Below are 15,277 nucleotides of genomic sequence, written 5' to 3' on the forward strand. Positions count from 1 at the left end.
CTGGGGCATGGGCCGCGCCGGCCGTTTGCGCGGGGCTGTGGCACCTCGGCGGGAGACGGTGTCAGCCGAGCGCCGGCAGCGTGAGGGGAGGAGAGGCGACGACGCGGGGGAGGCGGCGGGGGACAGGTGTTGCCCTACGGCGCCTTCCAGGGAGGCTGCATGGCTCCCGTGCGGGCTGAGGCGGCCGGGCCCGCGGGCGCCACTCCCTCCTCACGGCAGCTCCCCCGCGCCCGCGGAGGGGGGCTCCGCCTTGGATGGGGTCCCGGAGGTCGCCGTCGGGCGGCAGCGGGGAGCTCTCCCGGCCCCTGCCGCCCGCCCTTCCGCCGTGCTCAGTCAGGCCGGTCCCGCCTGGCCGGGAGGGGACGGGGCATGGCTGAAGGCCCGGGGACGTTTAGGGGAGCCGGCCCGGAGCGGATCTGCTGGGGGCTTAATGATTAACTCCCGCCGGCGGTGGCTCTCGCTTGTGTGAGGGAGTTAGCGCTCGGCCCGCCGGCCCCAGCGCGGCGAAGGCAAGGGGGCGGCCGCGGGGGGTCTGCTCGTCCCCTCCGGGTGAGGGCGAGGGGTGGCCGACGGGGTCCCTGCTCCTGGCAGCAGCCGCTTGGCAGCCACCAGGCCGAGAGGGGCAGCGGCCGTGGCTGGCAGGCCCCTGGGCACCGTCTCTTACCGTCAGTATTCCGTTGTTTCCGAGCGTAATTTGGTGGGTGTTGGAGCAGAACATCTGGATTTTGTACGAATAAATAAATCACGCTGATCTGGCAGACGTTGGCTTTGCTTTTCGCTCTGTTTCAGCGTGCTGACTGAGAGGGGTGGCGGGGGATGATCACAGAAAGATGGCCCCTGCTTTTTCCAAAGTTGTCAGTAGGATGGAAAATTAGGGCGATCACTGCAACAGCCACTGTTCTAATACATCCTCGCTAAAGCAAAATCCTGGGCATTGTGCTCCTCCCAGAAAAGGGCTGGGAAATCGTACTATGGCTTGTGGTGGCAAGCAGCCCTGAAAAGCTGTATCAGAGGAATGTTAGAGGCATTCTTCTAGCCATCAAGTAGCATTGGGCTGTCACAGACACAACCTTGTGAAGACCTGTTCTTCCTTCTACTCTCTTCCAGTCTTCCGTTGCGCCTCAAGTCATTGATCCCACCAGCAGTACAAAGCAGCAGAATATTACCACTTCCACTCCTGCACAGATGCATTATCAGACCAGCTATCAGCTGTCGCAGCTGTATTTAACAAAGCCCCAGGTGTGCCTGTATCTGCCAAAAGGCCCCAAAACACATCGTATGTATGAATGACGGGCTTCAAAAATGAAGAAGACCTGTGAGAGAGTCCCAGAGTCAAAAATGGCCATTAGCCTGAACTTTCTGCTGCTTCTACTTACACCTCTTCCCTTAACTGTGTAAAATATATTTCCTTCCTTACTGGTTACTCCGTTCATACATTTCTTCACTGTTCCCATGTCCCCTTCTTACTTCATATGTGATGCTGTACATGACTTTGTCCATGTGCATATGTCCGTACGTGACTTTGTCAGCGCACCAGTTCTTAGCATAACTTGCTGAGACAGTTCAGCTTCAGGTTTCAATAGCTTTGTTTTTGAGGTTACGGTAAAAGTGCATTTGTCCCTCTGACTTCTCTGTGAGTTTAGGCTGACCCAAGTACTTCAGAATTTGGCTCATGAGGATCAGTATTTCTATGGTATAAGAGAACCTCCCAGCTACTAATTGTTGTGTTGAATCTTTTGTGAGCAAAATCCAATGTGTCATTGTCTTTTTGGTAATATACAGCTAAATGTAGTTATTTGTTGCATAAGATCAGGGTTCTCCTTTGCTATGATGTCAGAATATTCTCAGTGACACTAATGAACTAATGATCTAGCCATCATCAACACAGGGATTAACTGAGTGAGGGGTCTGGTCCAGGGACCAGCTAGTTTCTGCCCTGGGGCAACAACCATTTGTAGTCCCTTCCTGTCCCTTCTGAGGGCCAGGCACTCATTTAATTAGCTTTACCTAAAACTGATGATGATTTTAAGAGCTTTTTCAGTAAACAGAAGTTCTCCTTGGACCTAGTAACCGTTTCTGGCTCATTTTCACAGTCATGAACCATAGAGCTGAAAGACTTAATGGACTGATAGAGATCATCTTGTCCATCCCATCCCTTCCCGTGGAAACAAGGCAGGATTATAGACAGGTATATGCCATACCTCTATGATTCCCCAAACTGTTTGTCTCACTTGTTCTTAAAGATCTCCGGTGATGGAAGGTCACATCATTCCCAGATCATCTGTCAATGAAAAATGTTTCTTAGTGTCAAACAATCTCCCTTCAGCTAGTGTCCATTGCTTCTTTTTTCTGCCTAAGAACATGATTACTCTTTTTCTATTTTCATCACATTTTCAGTATTTGAGAGCTGTTGTCCTGTCTCATCTCCAACTCTCCTGTCATTTCATTACTAAAAAAACCCCAGTATGATTAAATTGACTGTACCAGTTCCTTGCATCTCCTTGTGTCTTTCAGTGTTGCGCCTGCCTCCCAACTTTTTTCAACTTAGTTTTTCTCTTTACTTGAACTTATTTTTGCCTTTTTTTTTATCACATGGAAGATTTCTTTTCCATTTCTCAGAGTATACCTACTCAGCAGCCACCATGTCGTGCTTTGGTCTCAGGGATTTCTCGGAGTAGTTTTAGTTGTCACATTTCTGGTACCTGCATGGTACATCTGTGGCATTTTACCAGCACCGCTCCCAACATGGACTGCCAAACCCAGCCAAAAAACCCAGGGAGTTGTCCACAGGCTTGCAGACTCAAGTAATTTTCTTCGCCACTTTGCAATTTTCTTTCTAACTTCCTTAAAAATCATGATACCTTCAGACTTTTGGAACTACAACAGTGCCCTAGCTTTGGTCTTCATCTTCTGTCTTATTTCATCCCTCATAACCTTCTTTCAGACCATTCTTGCTTCCATCCAGTTCCTACTGTTCTCTTTGTACCATGTTGCTTCCATTTTCAAGTCCATTTACTAGTCTGTTGAGCCAGACTTCAACTCTGCCTTCAGTGACATCTTTGCTATTATTTTTGTTTATTTGCCTGACTTCCCTAGAGCCTTTGTCTCTCTAATGCATTCTGGAGTACCTATTCCAGCGTAAGCAAACCATCACAACTCTATCTTTTGTTTACTGGACCTCAGATGTAAGAAGTTGTCATACCTGCCTATTGAAGGTGTTGATTTGAGGCAACTGAAAAAGTCCCTTACAAAATAACTAGCACACTGTGAACTACTCTTTCACCTCAAGGAGTTAATTCTGAGTTTTCTGTTGTTTGATGTAATCTCAGAAGCATTCATCCTGATGGAAAGGTCATATTTCATATAAACAAAACATTCTGCTTTCATTATCGGTTCACATTCTTATCCTTGTACTCTCTTCCAAGGCTAGCATCATAGCTAGAGAAGTGCTCTGCGTCCTTTTTAGCAAACATCTCTGAGCTGCAATCCCAGAATTTTCAAAATGGGTTCCATGCTAGGAACAAGTCTTCAGGATCTAACTCAAGTTTTAAGCTGTTGTCCGTCTATAGCCTCAATGTGCTTAGAAGAATAGACTTTAGGACTAACCCTCCAGCAGCAGGGACTGCTTTTCTCCCTGCATTGTGTGCAAATCAGCACAGCAGCACCTAACAAATAATGCAGTAGATGGGGAGAATATCCCCGTACTTGAACTGATTACAGGTACATGTTCTGTAGGTGTCTTAGGGGTCAAAGAAGCATAATTTTAGAGCAAGATACTTCATATTTTGCCTAAAAAATAGGTATTTAAGCTAGTAATGCCATAAGAAAGAAAAGTCTTTCCCAAAGGCTAAATCTGATTCTCATCTTTGTTTCGAACACTTGCTGTCACAGCTGAGAAGAGGTAGGTTTCAAGTTTCCCAGGGAGCTGGGAACACGGCTCCCATCCTGTATTAGTCAGGAGGTTGGTTCCTGCTAAGCAGTGCCTTAGAGGTGGGGATGAGAAACACTATTTCAACATTTCCTGACACTAGAATCAAACAGTCCTGTGCAGTGCTGAACTGCTTGGAGATGAGGCCAGGGAGGCTCAGGGTGGTTTGTGTTGGCCTAGGATATCATTTCCTTTTTCTCATCGTTAGCTCCAGATTTGAGCTCTTGGTGACAATTTATTGTTTGGTACAGGCTGCAGAGGAAAGTGAGCCAGAGGGCACTTGGACCTCCTTGTCCTCTTCTCCTGTTCCTGGGACTAAGAGACTGACTATTCCAGCACACAGCCTCTCTCTACCTCAATCCTCTTTTGAGATCCACACACCCTCCCTGACTGGCAGTTCTGCATACTTCAGCTCTTTGCTGGAGGAAAGGAGGGACACAAAAAACTAAGGCAGGTGGACAATCCATCTTACCCACCGTTTGAACCCCCTGCTGCTGGAGTGGACAGTCCACCCAAGATGTCTGATCTCAGCCTTTGGGAGACAGAAGGGAGGGGGCAGATGCAGAGCTGAGCTAGCTGGAGCCATAAGTACCATGGACATTGCAGCACTGCTAGTGCCTAGGAATTTTTATTATCATTTGGTGGTGTGTCCATTGAGAATTGGGATCCTATCGATATTGCTTATTACTGAGTGAAACCTAAACTATGAAGTAGAACTGTTAAAACATATATCCACATATATCTGTTATTATTTTCCTCTTCAAAAATTGCGCTTTTATATATATGTTAGTTGCAATCATAGTATTTGTCCCTGGACATGAAGTATAGGATATGTCTTGCTTAACTTTTTCTCAAAGTTAGTTTTCTGAGTCTAATCTGGTCACCTCAGTCTCCCTTTACAGTCAGTGGAGAGGAAAAGGTGTCTCCCAGGGTTTACACCAGGCAAATTACCCACTGAAACAAATTATCCTCTTGCAAATCTGTTTCTCTTCTTTGTCTGCACTGCGAGCCTAGAAGTTTTGCTTAGTTTCAGGTGAATTTTGTAATGGTGTAATCCCACCAAAATTCAACAGATTCTGTTATACATCCTGGAGTAAATAAATGCTCAGATATATGTGCTCTGCAGCTCAGTAGAATTATTGTTCATAATTTATGTGTGAAATATCTTTTATATTGACACTCAGGTATTGGACCATGTCGTCTTACTGCAATGTTCCTTTTTCTTGTTGCCAACACAGCACATTGAAACAAAATGCTTTCAACTTTACTTAGATCAGTGTGACTTGCCAGTAACAACAATTTACTTGAGGGATTCTGTGTGTTGAACTGAAAAAGGTTTGGAAGATAAATGCAGCAATAGAAATACAATTTGTTATTGATTTGTTCCTGTGTAATTTCATGATGTTTACGCAAGTGTTGGGAACTGTTTCACTTCGTATCTTCCCCAGACTAATGAACTACATAGAAGCTCTGATATGGTGTTAAAGTCAGGACTGTTTGGTAGACCCTAACACCTATTTCTTTCCAAATATGCTGACAGGACAATAAGAGTACAGTACGGTACATACCAGTATTCCACAAGGAAATAATAAAGTAATTTCTCATTATCATCAGTCTTTGTCATTCTCTCTGCCCTGACATAGCATGAATCTAGCTCTTTCCAAAGCTCCATTTCTCATTTCCTGCGACTCATTACAAGGAACAGTTTTAACTACCAACACTTCAAACAATACAGCTTTCCCATTGGTTTTTTGTTTTTTTTTTTTGGTCCTTGCCACATTTCAGTGGTTACTTTTTGTGAGTATTTTGCTCTTGAGAAAAAAAAAAAATCAGTGCACTAAGCTAAAAGCCCCTGTGCATTTAGACCTGCCACTGCCAATGCCTTTTGAAAGGATATAGCCAGGAAGAAGTTTTTTAATCACACAAATTTATTTAGGGAAATATCTATCTATGAATTAAAGGGTCAAAGCATTGAAGCATCCTCCATAATCTTAGGTTTATTGTTTCCAATAGTTATCCAGTCATTCCTTTTGATAAACTAATTGTAATGATGGCTTTAGATCATCACTCACTATAAGAAAAATTTCTTTGCCTTTGCATGTTTATTGCAGCTTTTTCCTGAGCCCTTCCCAAGGTGTTGATACCTCAGCAACGTTTTTCAAATAATTTTTCTAAACATTTTATTTAGTTCTGGTGGTGGAGGAGGATGTTGCTGCCACACAGCGCTGTGACTGCTCTGGAGTTTGAAGAAAAAAGGAGGTGGGGAGAGTTGCAAAGGGGTGGGCATCAGGCAAAGGAACGGCCATCCTTAACTGTGGGGCCAGGGGCTTCTGCTCTCAGTGGGGAAGGGAAGGAGCATCCTTCACTGCCCAGCGGGGCCAGCCCAGCACCTGCAGCCAGGGACTACAACCTGCACCGGTGCCTTTGCCCTCAGCAAGCTCTGTGAGCCCCGCTGCTAGTCCCAATGGCATAAAATCACACAGATATGGTTGAATATTATCTGTGCAGCCAAGAGATGTTCAAAATTATGGAACTGTAGTCATTGTGTGCTACCCAGGGGGACAGCGGTGCAGCCCCATGCTATGCACATGTGCGTGTCTACCCAAACATACCACAAGTCAACAAACTGATTACCCAAAGGATGCTATTGCCCCCACGCCTGACTACCCCCACCTTCTTTTTTTAAGTTCCCATCGTGTCTTATTAACAATTTCATAGTCTGTATTATATCACCCTGAGCTTTTGAGTTTGTTTTCATAATGCTGAAAATCTTTTCCCAACCTGGTGCTGAAAGGGTCCACAAACCTCGGCCTGCCAATAACTATATGAGCAGTGTGAGGTCTGTGAAAGCAGAGGCTTGTCTGACAAGTTATTTCAGCATAGAAGCTTAGGGTTCCCTTTGTAAGGAACAAATGCTGGTATCCAGTAGATGGTGATGTTTAATAATGTATTTCCTGCTCCATCTCCTGCTGATAAAGCCAGACATGTCTGTCTGTCTTTACCTTCCAGTATTTTACTTGCTTCACTTTCTTATGATCTTTAAATGAAAACCCATTCTGTTTTGTATAGAAGTGGACACTTCTGTTTTTCTCCCCAAAGAGCAAACTTCAAAATACATAAACTATTGGTATATGTTTGTATTACACTAATCCCTTCACAGTTCACGTCTCTATCCTCTACAAACACAGGGAGACCCTACAATCTGTAGGTAGTCGAGGTAAGCGGCAGGTGGGGACTGCACAGTCTGACCTTATGTAGCTACATGGAAGTAAGAATTTCCCATGCTTACCTCTCTCTTGAGTTGATGTTAGACAGTTATCTCGGGTTACTTATCTTGGTTTTAAAACACTGTTTTTCAGTACGTATTCTTTTTTCCTTTCCCAAACTGGAAGAAAATGTTTGTATTCATATAAGTGCATGCTCCTACAAGCTTGCAGGCTGACCAGCCACTTCACTATTCATGTATTTGCACTGTGCTTTGGTGAGCAGCATCCAGGAAAAAAAAAGTAAGGAGGCCAGCCGAGTTTTTCACTGGGCAGCTATACAAACATCTCCAGTTTCCCTGGGAATGATCCAAGAATAGAGCTGAGGTTAGAGGATATGTTCACCCTTGAAGAAGTGGTTTTGAGAGTTTCTACAGATACTCCAAACAGCTCTATTAGCAACACTTGTTCTTGTATATCCAGCCTATCTGCAAATAACTGCTAAATAGGTGTTAACAGAAGCAAACCACTAAAGTCAAGGGACTATTCTCTTTATGTAAAGCTGAGTCCCAAAGGCTCTACCACCAGTTGGGTACAGCTCCCTAAAGTGCTGCGTTCACAGACAGCTCACCACTGCCGAAAACAGTTTGTTTTCCCCTTCTGTGTCTCTCTGTCCACACTATTCCTGGCCACACACTCCCCCTGCTAACCTTTTGCTAGGTTCAACACTTGTCAGACACTTATGTGTCAGTTTAATTTACTGAAATAACAGAAAACACAATCAGGAAAAAGCAATTGAGAGCTTTCTGACGTTTCAATGAGTTAAATGAGCCAGGGAGTGTTGATGAGAGCCAGAGTGTGGGTGGGGCGGAACAGCTGGGACTGAGGGAAATAGAAGGAGGATGGGGTAGGATAAAGGAGGGAGAGGGTATGTGAGGGTGGAGGGGAGCATTTCTTCACTGCTGCAGTGGTAAAATCTGCTGAACTGCCTGTGGAGCCACAGACCTATTCATAGTTGTCATGGGTGATGTACATCTGGCAAAAGGTGTTTGTTTTTTTTTTTAATATATGTGCAGCCTTCTTTAAACAAATGATTTCACACAGTTGCTGTGCAACTTTATAGTTCTGTAATGTATAACTAACCTCTTCCTTTTTTAATATGTGCTATGACTGGGTGTATCTGAGTCTGGTGTTCTGTTGCTTTGTGTAATTCTGTTTTTCACTCCAGAAAAACTTTTTTTTTCTTGAGATTGATTAGCCACAGTCTACAGAAAGCCTCAGGGACAGACAGGGCCTTCACTTAGAAGTTGCTCAGGCCCTCAATTAACCTGAAAACAAGAGCAGTGCTTGTCGTTTTGTGTATTCCCATTTGTAGCATATGGTCTGTATTGAGATGCAGGGGTGAGGCTTTGAAGTTCTAATAATACTAGCAAGTGTTTTCTAGGGTTAGGAACGGAGTGTTTGCAGTCACCTGTCCCTGATTGTCACTGACAAAACGGTGCTTGCCAGAAATGAATATATTGTAGCCAATTATTTTTAAATTCTGGGACAGAAGAAAAAATTATGTTTTTCTGCATGATGTATTTGGACAATATTTTTAAAAACATTTTTTATATATATTACACTTAATGACAGATGATGTCAGAGCAATTCAATGCCTGATCCAGAGGCAATAGTATTGTGCCTGCTGCCTTCAATGGGCTCTTGATTAGGTCCTTATTTGCTAAGTAAACAATAGATACAGGTTGAGTTTGTCGCATGTACACAATCACAGAAGTATTGTGCTCTAAGTAAAACCACAAGTTCTTGCCTGTAACAGATTCTGGAACCTCCTCAGGAGGAAAATGAACTCTGATGTCTGTGTCAGAGAAGTGATGTTGCTTACTGTCAAAGATCTCTTATCTTCAGCCACAAAGTGGTCACGCTGTTTTCAGAGCTTCTGAGCGTGAATACTGGCTGAAGACAAGATTCCTGGGGCAGTGGACAGAAACCCAGCCATGCTGTGGGAAGGGCACAGGGTGAAGCTTCACATGCCAGAGAGGACTGAGATTGATATGGGTTGGACCCATTGATATGGGTTGCTTGGTAAAGGGATAGTAGATATGCTCGGTAATGGTCAGGTTCCTGGTGGGCAGGGTGCTTTCCAAACCACTGGCGTTAAATAAGCAAGCTTGCTTATTTTACAGACCAAGCCAAAGGAGGCTGAGTATCTCCTCAGCCCCAGCCAGCCTCAGCCAGTCCTTTTCTTCTCCCAGAACACCTTCAACACCACCTGTTCAACCTGCTACGTGTTTTGAAAACAGCAGAAAGGTCTTTGCTGTGTCTCTTATCAACAGATGAAGCGAACAGAACATTTGTGTGGGATTTAGCGGTACATCCCACTGCAGTCTGAACTAACGTGTGCTCGAGTTAATGGCGTACTGAAGCGATGGGTGGGTTATTGTGATGGTACTCACTAAAGGGTGCTGTAAGAGACAGGTCTTATTACTTGCTTCTAGCACGTCTGATTTGCCCTTGGAAAAGTCACCCGCTCTGTCTGTAAAATAAAGTTAAATGGTTCCTTGGGTTCAGTTAGCCTGTAAATCTTTCGGGGGAAGAACTGTTTCTTATTATGTGTAGTGCATAGTACACTATAGATGCTTATAGTCTCTAACTACAGAAGTATTACAAGTAATAGTATATGCTGATATTTACGAAAAGGGCCATTACAATTATATTGCACATGACAGAGAAGTTCTTAATTTTGTATAAGCATAGTTTTTTCTGAGTTTTCCCTGCAACTCTCCTATTATTATTTCTAAGGACTCCACAAAAGATTCTCCCATAATACTTCTATTTCAACAGTAAGGGGAATCCCACAAAGAACTTTGCTGATCTCATAATACTTTCTATTTTGGGGTAAAAAATTATAAGATGTGGTAACGAAGACCAGCCTTTGGTCTTTATCTAGCTACGTTTTTAATTTTTCTTATATATGTGTACAAACTTGCAGAAAACAGACATGGATTTATCTGCTCATTTATCTAAATTCCAATCAAATGCTACTGCTACACTTCATTAAAAACAAGGCACTTGGACATGTACTGTTTACAAATGGGAAATAACATAAATAAAACAGACTGAATAAGGGCTAGACCTGGTGAGAACAGGAAAGCTCTCATGGGAATGAAATTCATGATGAGAAACTCTGGAGATTATGTTTCTTCAAAACATTTTGTGTTGGACCAATGGGATTAAACAATTCTGACCCTAAAATTCACATATGAAACTTTTATTGAACACCTACATATGCATTTAAGAATGATTTTTTTTTCTCTGATATTTTATATAGCCCACAATAGGCACATTAATGGCTACTGAAACAGCAGCAACTTCCTCAAGTCCTCTATTAATTTAGTCCTGGGAAGGCAGTTTGAAGAAGTATTTTTAAAATTTCTGTGCCTAAGTTAGTCTTCAAACAAGGATATTATCTGTAATGTGAGCATAGAGGAAGTTGTGTATTTATGTGTGAAAGGGGTTAGGAGAGAGATTGTTAGTGACAGTGCATCTGTGTTAAATCCTCTGAAACATAATTTTCCAATTAGTGAACATAGACCAGGGATGTTTTCCTTTTATTTATTTACTTATCTCACACAATAAAATTATTTTTAAAGTGAATATTTGTTTGAATAGATTCCCCCTACTTAAATTTTTAATGTCTCTTCAGTTTGTATTTTCTGATTCCTATTTGGTTAATATGCCAGAAAATACAGGATGACTTCAAGCCTAGAGAAGCATAACTACAGGCAACCTCCAGGGGCCAGAGTTTGGGATTTTCTGTACAAAACTGCTATAGAGGATTTCATTCTACTTAGTGTAGAACACTGTCCAGAGGTGAACAGGCCCAGGATGAGGGCTCCTTTTTCTTTTCCTATTATAAAGGAGTTTTTCTGTTGTTGATAAGGGGTAGAGTAGGAGATACGACAATAATTTTCTGGCTCAGTGGTATCTAGTGTCATGTTGGGCTACTAGGATAAAATTAGATCAAGTTCATATGTTCATCCATCTCTTCATTCTGCCTCCCTTCAGAGACTGCGCTTTTTAAGAGAGTTCTGTCATTAACAAATCCATTTAGTTCTTAAAGCACTTCTTGTCAGTACTGGTAGGGAAGGGGATTTGTTTTGCCTGTCGTTTAACTGTGGACTAGTCATTTAGGTATCAAAATAAAGGCTGTATAATAATTACTACTGAGAAGATTCCCTTGCGATTATAGTTGAATTTTTTTGTTGTTCGTTTGGGGTTTTTGTGCATGAGAAACAATAATGATGCCATCGTAGTCTTAGAATATTTAAATACAACATGGTAGTCTTTTACTGGCATTCAAACTTGACATCTCACTGTCTACTGCTCCACTACTTTGTTTTAAATCAGTCTGCCAGCGAGCACTGAACATTAGTCTGTGATCAAAATGCATGATCTGTGCAAGAACAGAGGATGGGGGGGTGAGGAACTGTTTGACATACATATACTGAATGGTGTGTCAGGAATATTATAACATAATAGACAGTCATACTCATGACAAAATAATTCTGTAATTGTTTTCCTTGTTCCAGCTTCTTGCTTTTGCTTGCTACTTGAATACATATACAAAGCTAGTATTTCTTGCAGGTGACCTATTTCCATTTCTTTTCTTTCATTCTTCCATTAACATTTATATCTTAATAATGCAATACATATGTTACATTGCCATGTATTAAAAATACTGTCTTCAAAGACCTTGGTAGTTAACAGATTGCACTGTGTTTTGAATTTGAAGTTATGTTGGTGCATTCCTAAATGGGATAGTCTCACCGTTAATCTGGAGATCCACCATGGTTCAATCCTGGAAGGTACAGATCAGTCTAGTATAGCCAAAATGCCTCTTCAGGATTAAGCTGTGCATTACTCTGGTGTAATTCAGAAAATAATTTAGTTTTCTGTTTTCTAATTTCTCACTAATGAGATGGGACTAGATGTGGTACCTGTGCAGAAACATTTCTTACTGCCTCACTTCTTAGAATCATGTAATTATGAATCACCTTCATTAACCTATAGATATATTCACAGACTCTAATGAGAATTAATGGAAATGCTACCTACCATCATTATCATCATCATCATATTGTTATTGTGCCTGGTTGATGATTTATGAATGCTTGTATGTGGAAATAATGACATTACCTTTTAAAAACAAAACATTGTCTCAAGAACAATGAGAACATTTTTGTGGCCTTTATATGTATATAAAGGGGGCTTACAAGACAGACAGAGAAAGGCTTTTTACCAAGGCCTGTAGTGACTGGACAAGGGGCAATGGTTTTAAATTGAAAGATGGTAGGTTTAGATTGGATATATGGAAGAAATGTTTTACAGTGAGGGTGGTGAGGCACTGGAACAGGTTGCCCAGAGGCTGTGGATGCCCCATCCCTGGCAGTGTTCAAGGCCAGGTTGGATGGGGCTTTGGGCAACCTGGTCCAGTGGAAGGTGTCCCTGCCCATGGCAGGGGGTTGGGACTAGGTGATCTTTAAGGTCCCTTCCAGCCCAAACCATTCTATAAGAATCTGCTGCCCACATACAACTTCTTAGACACATATATGTTAAAGAATTCTGAATCCATGTAAACAAGAACATTTATTCTATAGTTTTACAGAAAGTAATAACTGCATTTCAATGTATTTGAGGTAGATGAACAATTTTAATGAGTTTGGATATTAAAGTTGTTATTAGTTCATACTACAACTTTGGTAACCATTGGTTACAAAATCAGAGCTGTAGTTCCCTTTAAATCAAGACTTTTTTTTTAAGTTTATGATTTGGTTTTCTGAGGTGCCTCACAAATATGATTTTTCTTATCACTAGGAATAAAGTGAAAACAGGACTTCCCCAGTGAGTGATGGAAATCTATGTAAACAAATTGATGTGTGAAAAGAAGGAAACCATACTGATTTAAAACAAACAAACAAAAAAACAACAGATGGGAAAACACAACATGCACTGGCCTCAGACTCCTGAAACTTTTTTCCCCTCTGCCCCTCTGGATTAGAAAGCTTATATAAAACCCTTTTGCTGTTGAAGCAAGGGAAATCTTTAGATTAACTTGTAGTACAAGGTGTTATGCTTATCCTTTCAGATCTTAAAGTGGGTCCACCTAACAGAAAACACTGGTAAAGGAAGTAACCTTTTGAAAATACAAATATTTAAATATACCTCTAGGAAAATGCTAATTTTTTTCTTTTTCATATAAAACTTCATTACTTTTCTATGAAATCACACAATTTCTGTCTTGCAGTGTGGCAATAACCATTTCATCAACACAGATCACAATGGGAGTACCTGAAAATTGCAGGAAACTGAATGCCTGAAAATCTACTCTGGAGAGATGTAAAATATAAAGCTGAAAAATTCACCAGGACAATGCCTTTTTCTTTCTGTCCCTCACTGATTCTAGTCAATTCTTGCTGTCTTTTGGATAGCTGCTGACATAACTTGTTTCTTCTTCCAATTAATGAAGGTAACGATAGTTGTTCTACCACCCTCAGCTTTAAAGCCTGGGTGATTGCAGAGACTTAATACCAAACTTAAGATCAATCATGGTTTTATGTACTGTTAACTACTTTGTATTGTGTTTCTAAAAGATGTGGATAAGCAGAATGCTTGGCAATGTAACTGCAGATTAATGATTTTATCCATTCTTGTGGTATGTCTTCAAAGAAAATTTCTTGTCAGGGAGCACAAAAGACTTAAAGCAAAGTCTTGTTTCTGATTTTCTCATTAGCCAAAGTGCAGTATTTTTTTATATGTAAGTTCTCCTTAACCAACAGTGCACAATATTTTGTAGGAAGTGTTTAGAGTGATATGTTATTCTGCAAGATTTTAAGAGTGAACTTTTTAGCAGGAACCATTCCCAATGGTTTTAATTTGTGGAAAATTTTTTCCCCCCTCAGTCTTTAACTCTGAAGACCGAATCCAGTCTCCAGAGTGACTCCTGCAGATTTGCTGTTTGGGGTTCTTTTCCTTATCTGAAAGGAATTTTTATGAGTGTCACCTGTTCTGCCTGTACTCTCTTCACAGATGTATGTTTACTTTTATAACACAATCAGTTAAAGCTTGTAAGGTGAGCTGAGATCTTTTAAGATCTCAAAAGAAAACCAAAATAAATAAAATGTCCAGAATAAAGGTGACAATGACAACCTTGAATCAATTCTCAAAAATAAGACAAAATAAGTTGAGAGTTGCAGTCCTAGGGTTGAAAAAGTTTTGGAGTCAATGTTAAATGTATTTAAGCATCAAACCCAAATGGCGTTAACTAAGGCATAAAACCTATATCTACCTTGAGGAATCTTGGCCCTTGCCTGAAGAGCTCCTTACAGCTGAGTAAGGAGGTCCTAACAGCTTACCTCCTGTATGAACTGAAGGAGATTTACGTTCCCAAAACCAGGGTCCCCCCAAGACCAGCTGGCTGAGCTCAGGACTGCCTAGCCAGTGCTGAGGGGAGCCTCTAATCCCACTCAGGTCTTCTACAGTTTGGCACCTATGGGCACCAGCCCTTCCCACAAAACCCCGCTGGAAGTAGCATCATCACAGAATCACACAATAGTTGAGGTTGGAAGGGACGTCTGGAGAGCATCTAGTCCAGCCCCAAATTATCTGTCCAATTACTCAGTGTTCAGGGAGAAGGTAAACACATATGTACTTGCTCAGATATGTGGTTTCAGGACAGTGGCAAGAGGGGAATCATACAAAACCAGGGCAAGTGAAAACTAGCCCTTTCCCTGGTCTCCCGTCCTAGATCCTGTCAGCCAGCACATTTGGGAGACATGGATGTGATTTTTATTTTTTTTTCTATCTGAAGAGGTTTAGACCCATGTTTTGCAAAAGTGTTCTTGATAAATTATGCTGAGGAAGGGAAGCAAATGAGTTCTCATTCTTTCCTATACCGATATTTACACAGAGTAATTGAAGGCTTGGGCTGGGGAGAAAGCAAGCATTTCCATTATAATCTTTTAGTGATGAAGGCATTCCCTTAAAAGTAGGGTCCACCTGACTTTCAGTCCCTGCTCCCAAAACTGAACCTTTTTTTCATTTCTCTTATTCTAATTACTATTTAATATTATCATTTCTATTTCAG

This window comes from Haliaeetus leucocephalus, unplaced genomic scaffold (assembly GCF_000737465.1).
Source record: "Haliaeetus leucocephalus isolate CR32 unplaced genomic scaffold, Haliaeetus_leucocephalus-4.0 Scaffold384, whole genome shotgun sequence".
Taxonomy (NCBI): Eukaryota; Metazoa; Chordata; class Aves; order Accipitriformes; family Accipitridae; genus Haliaeetus; species Haliaeetus leucocephalus.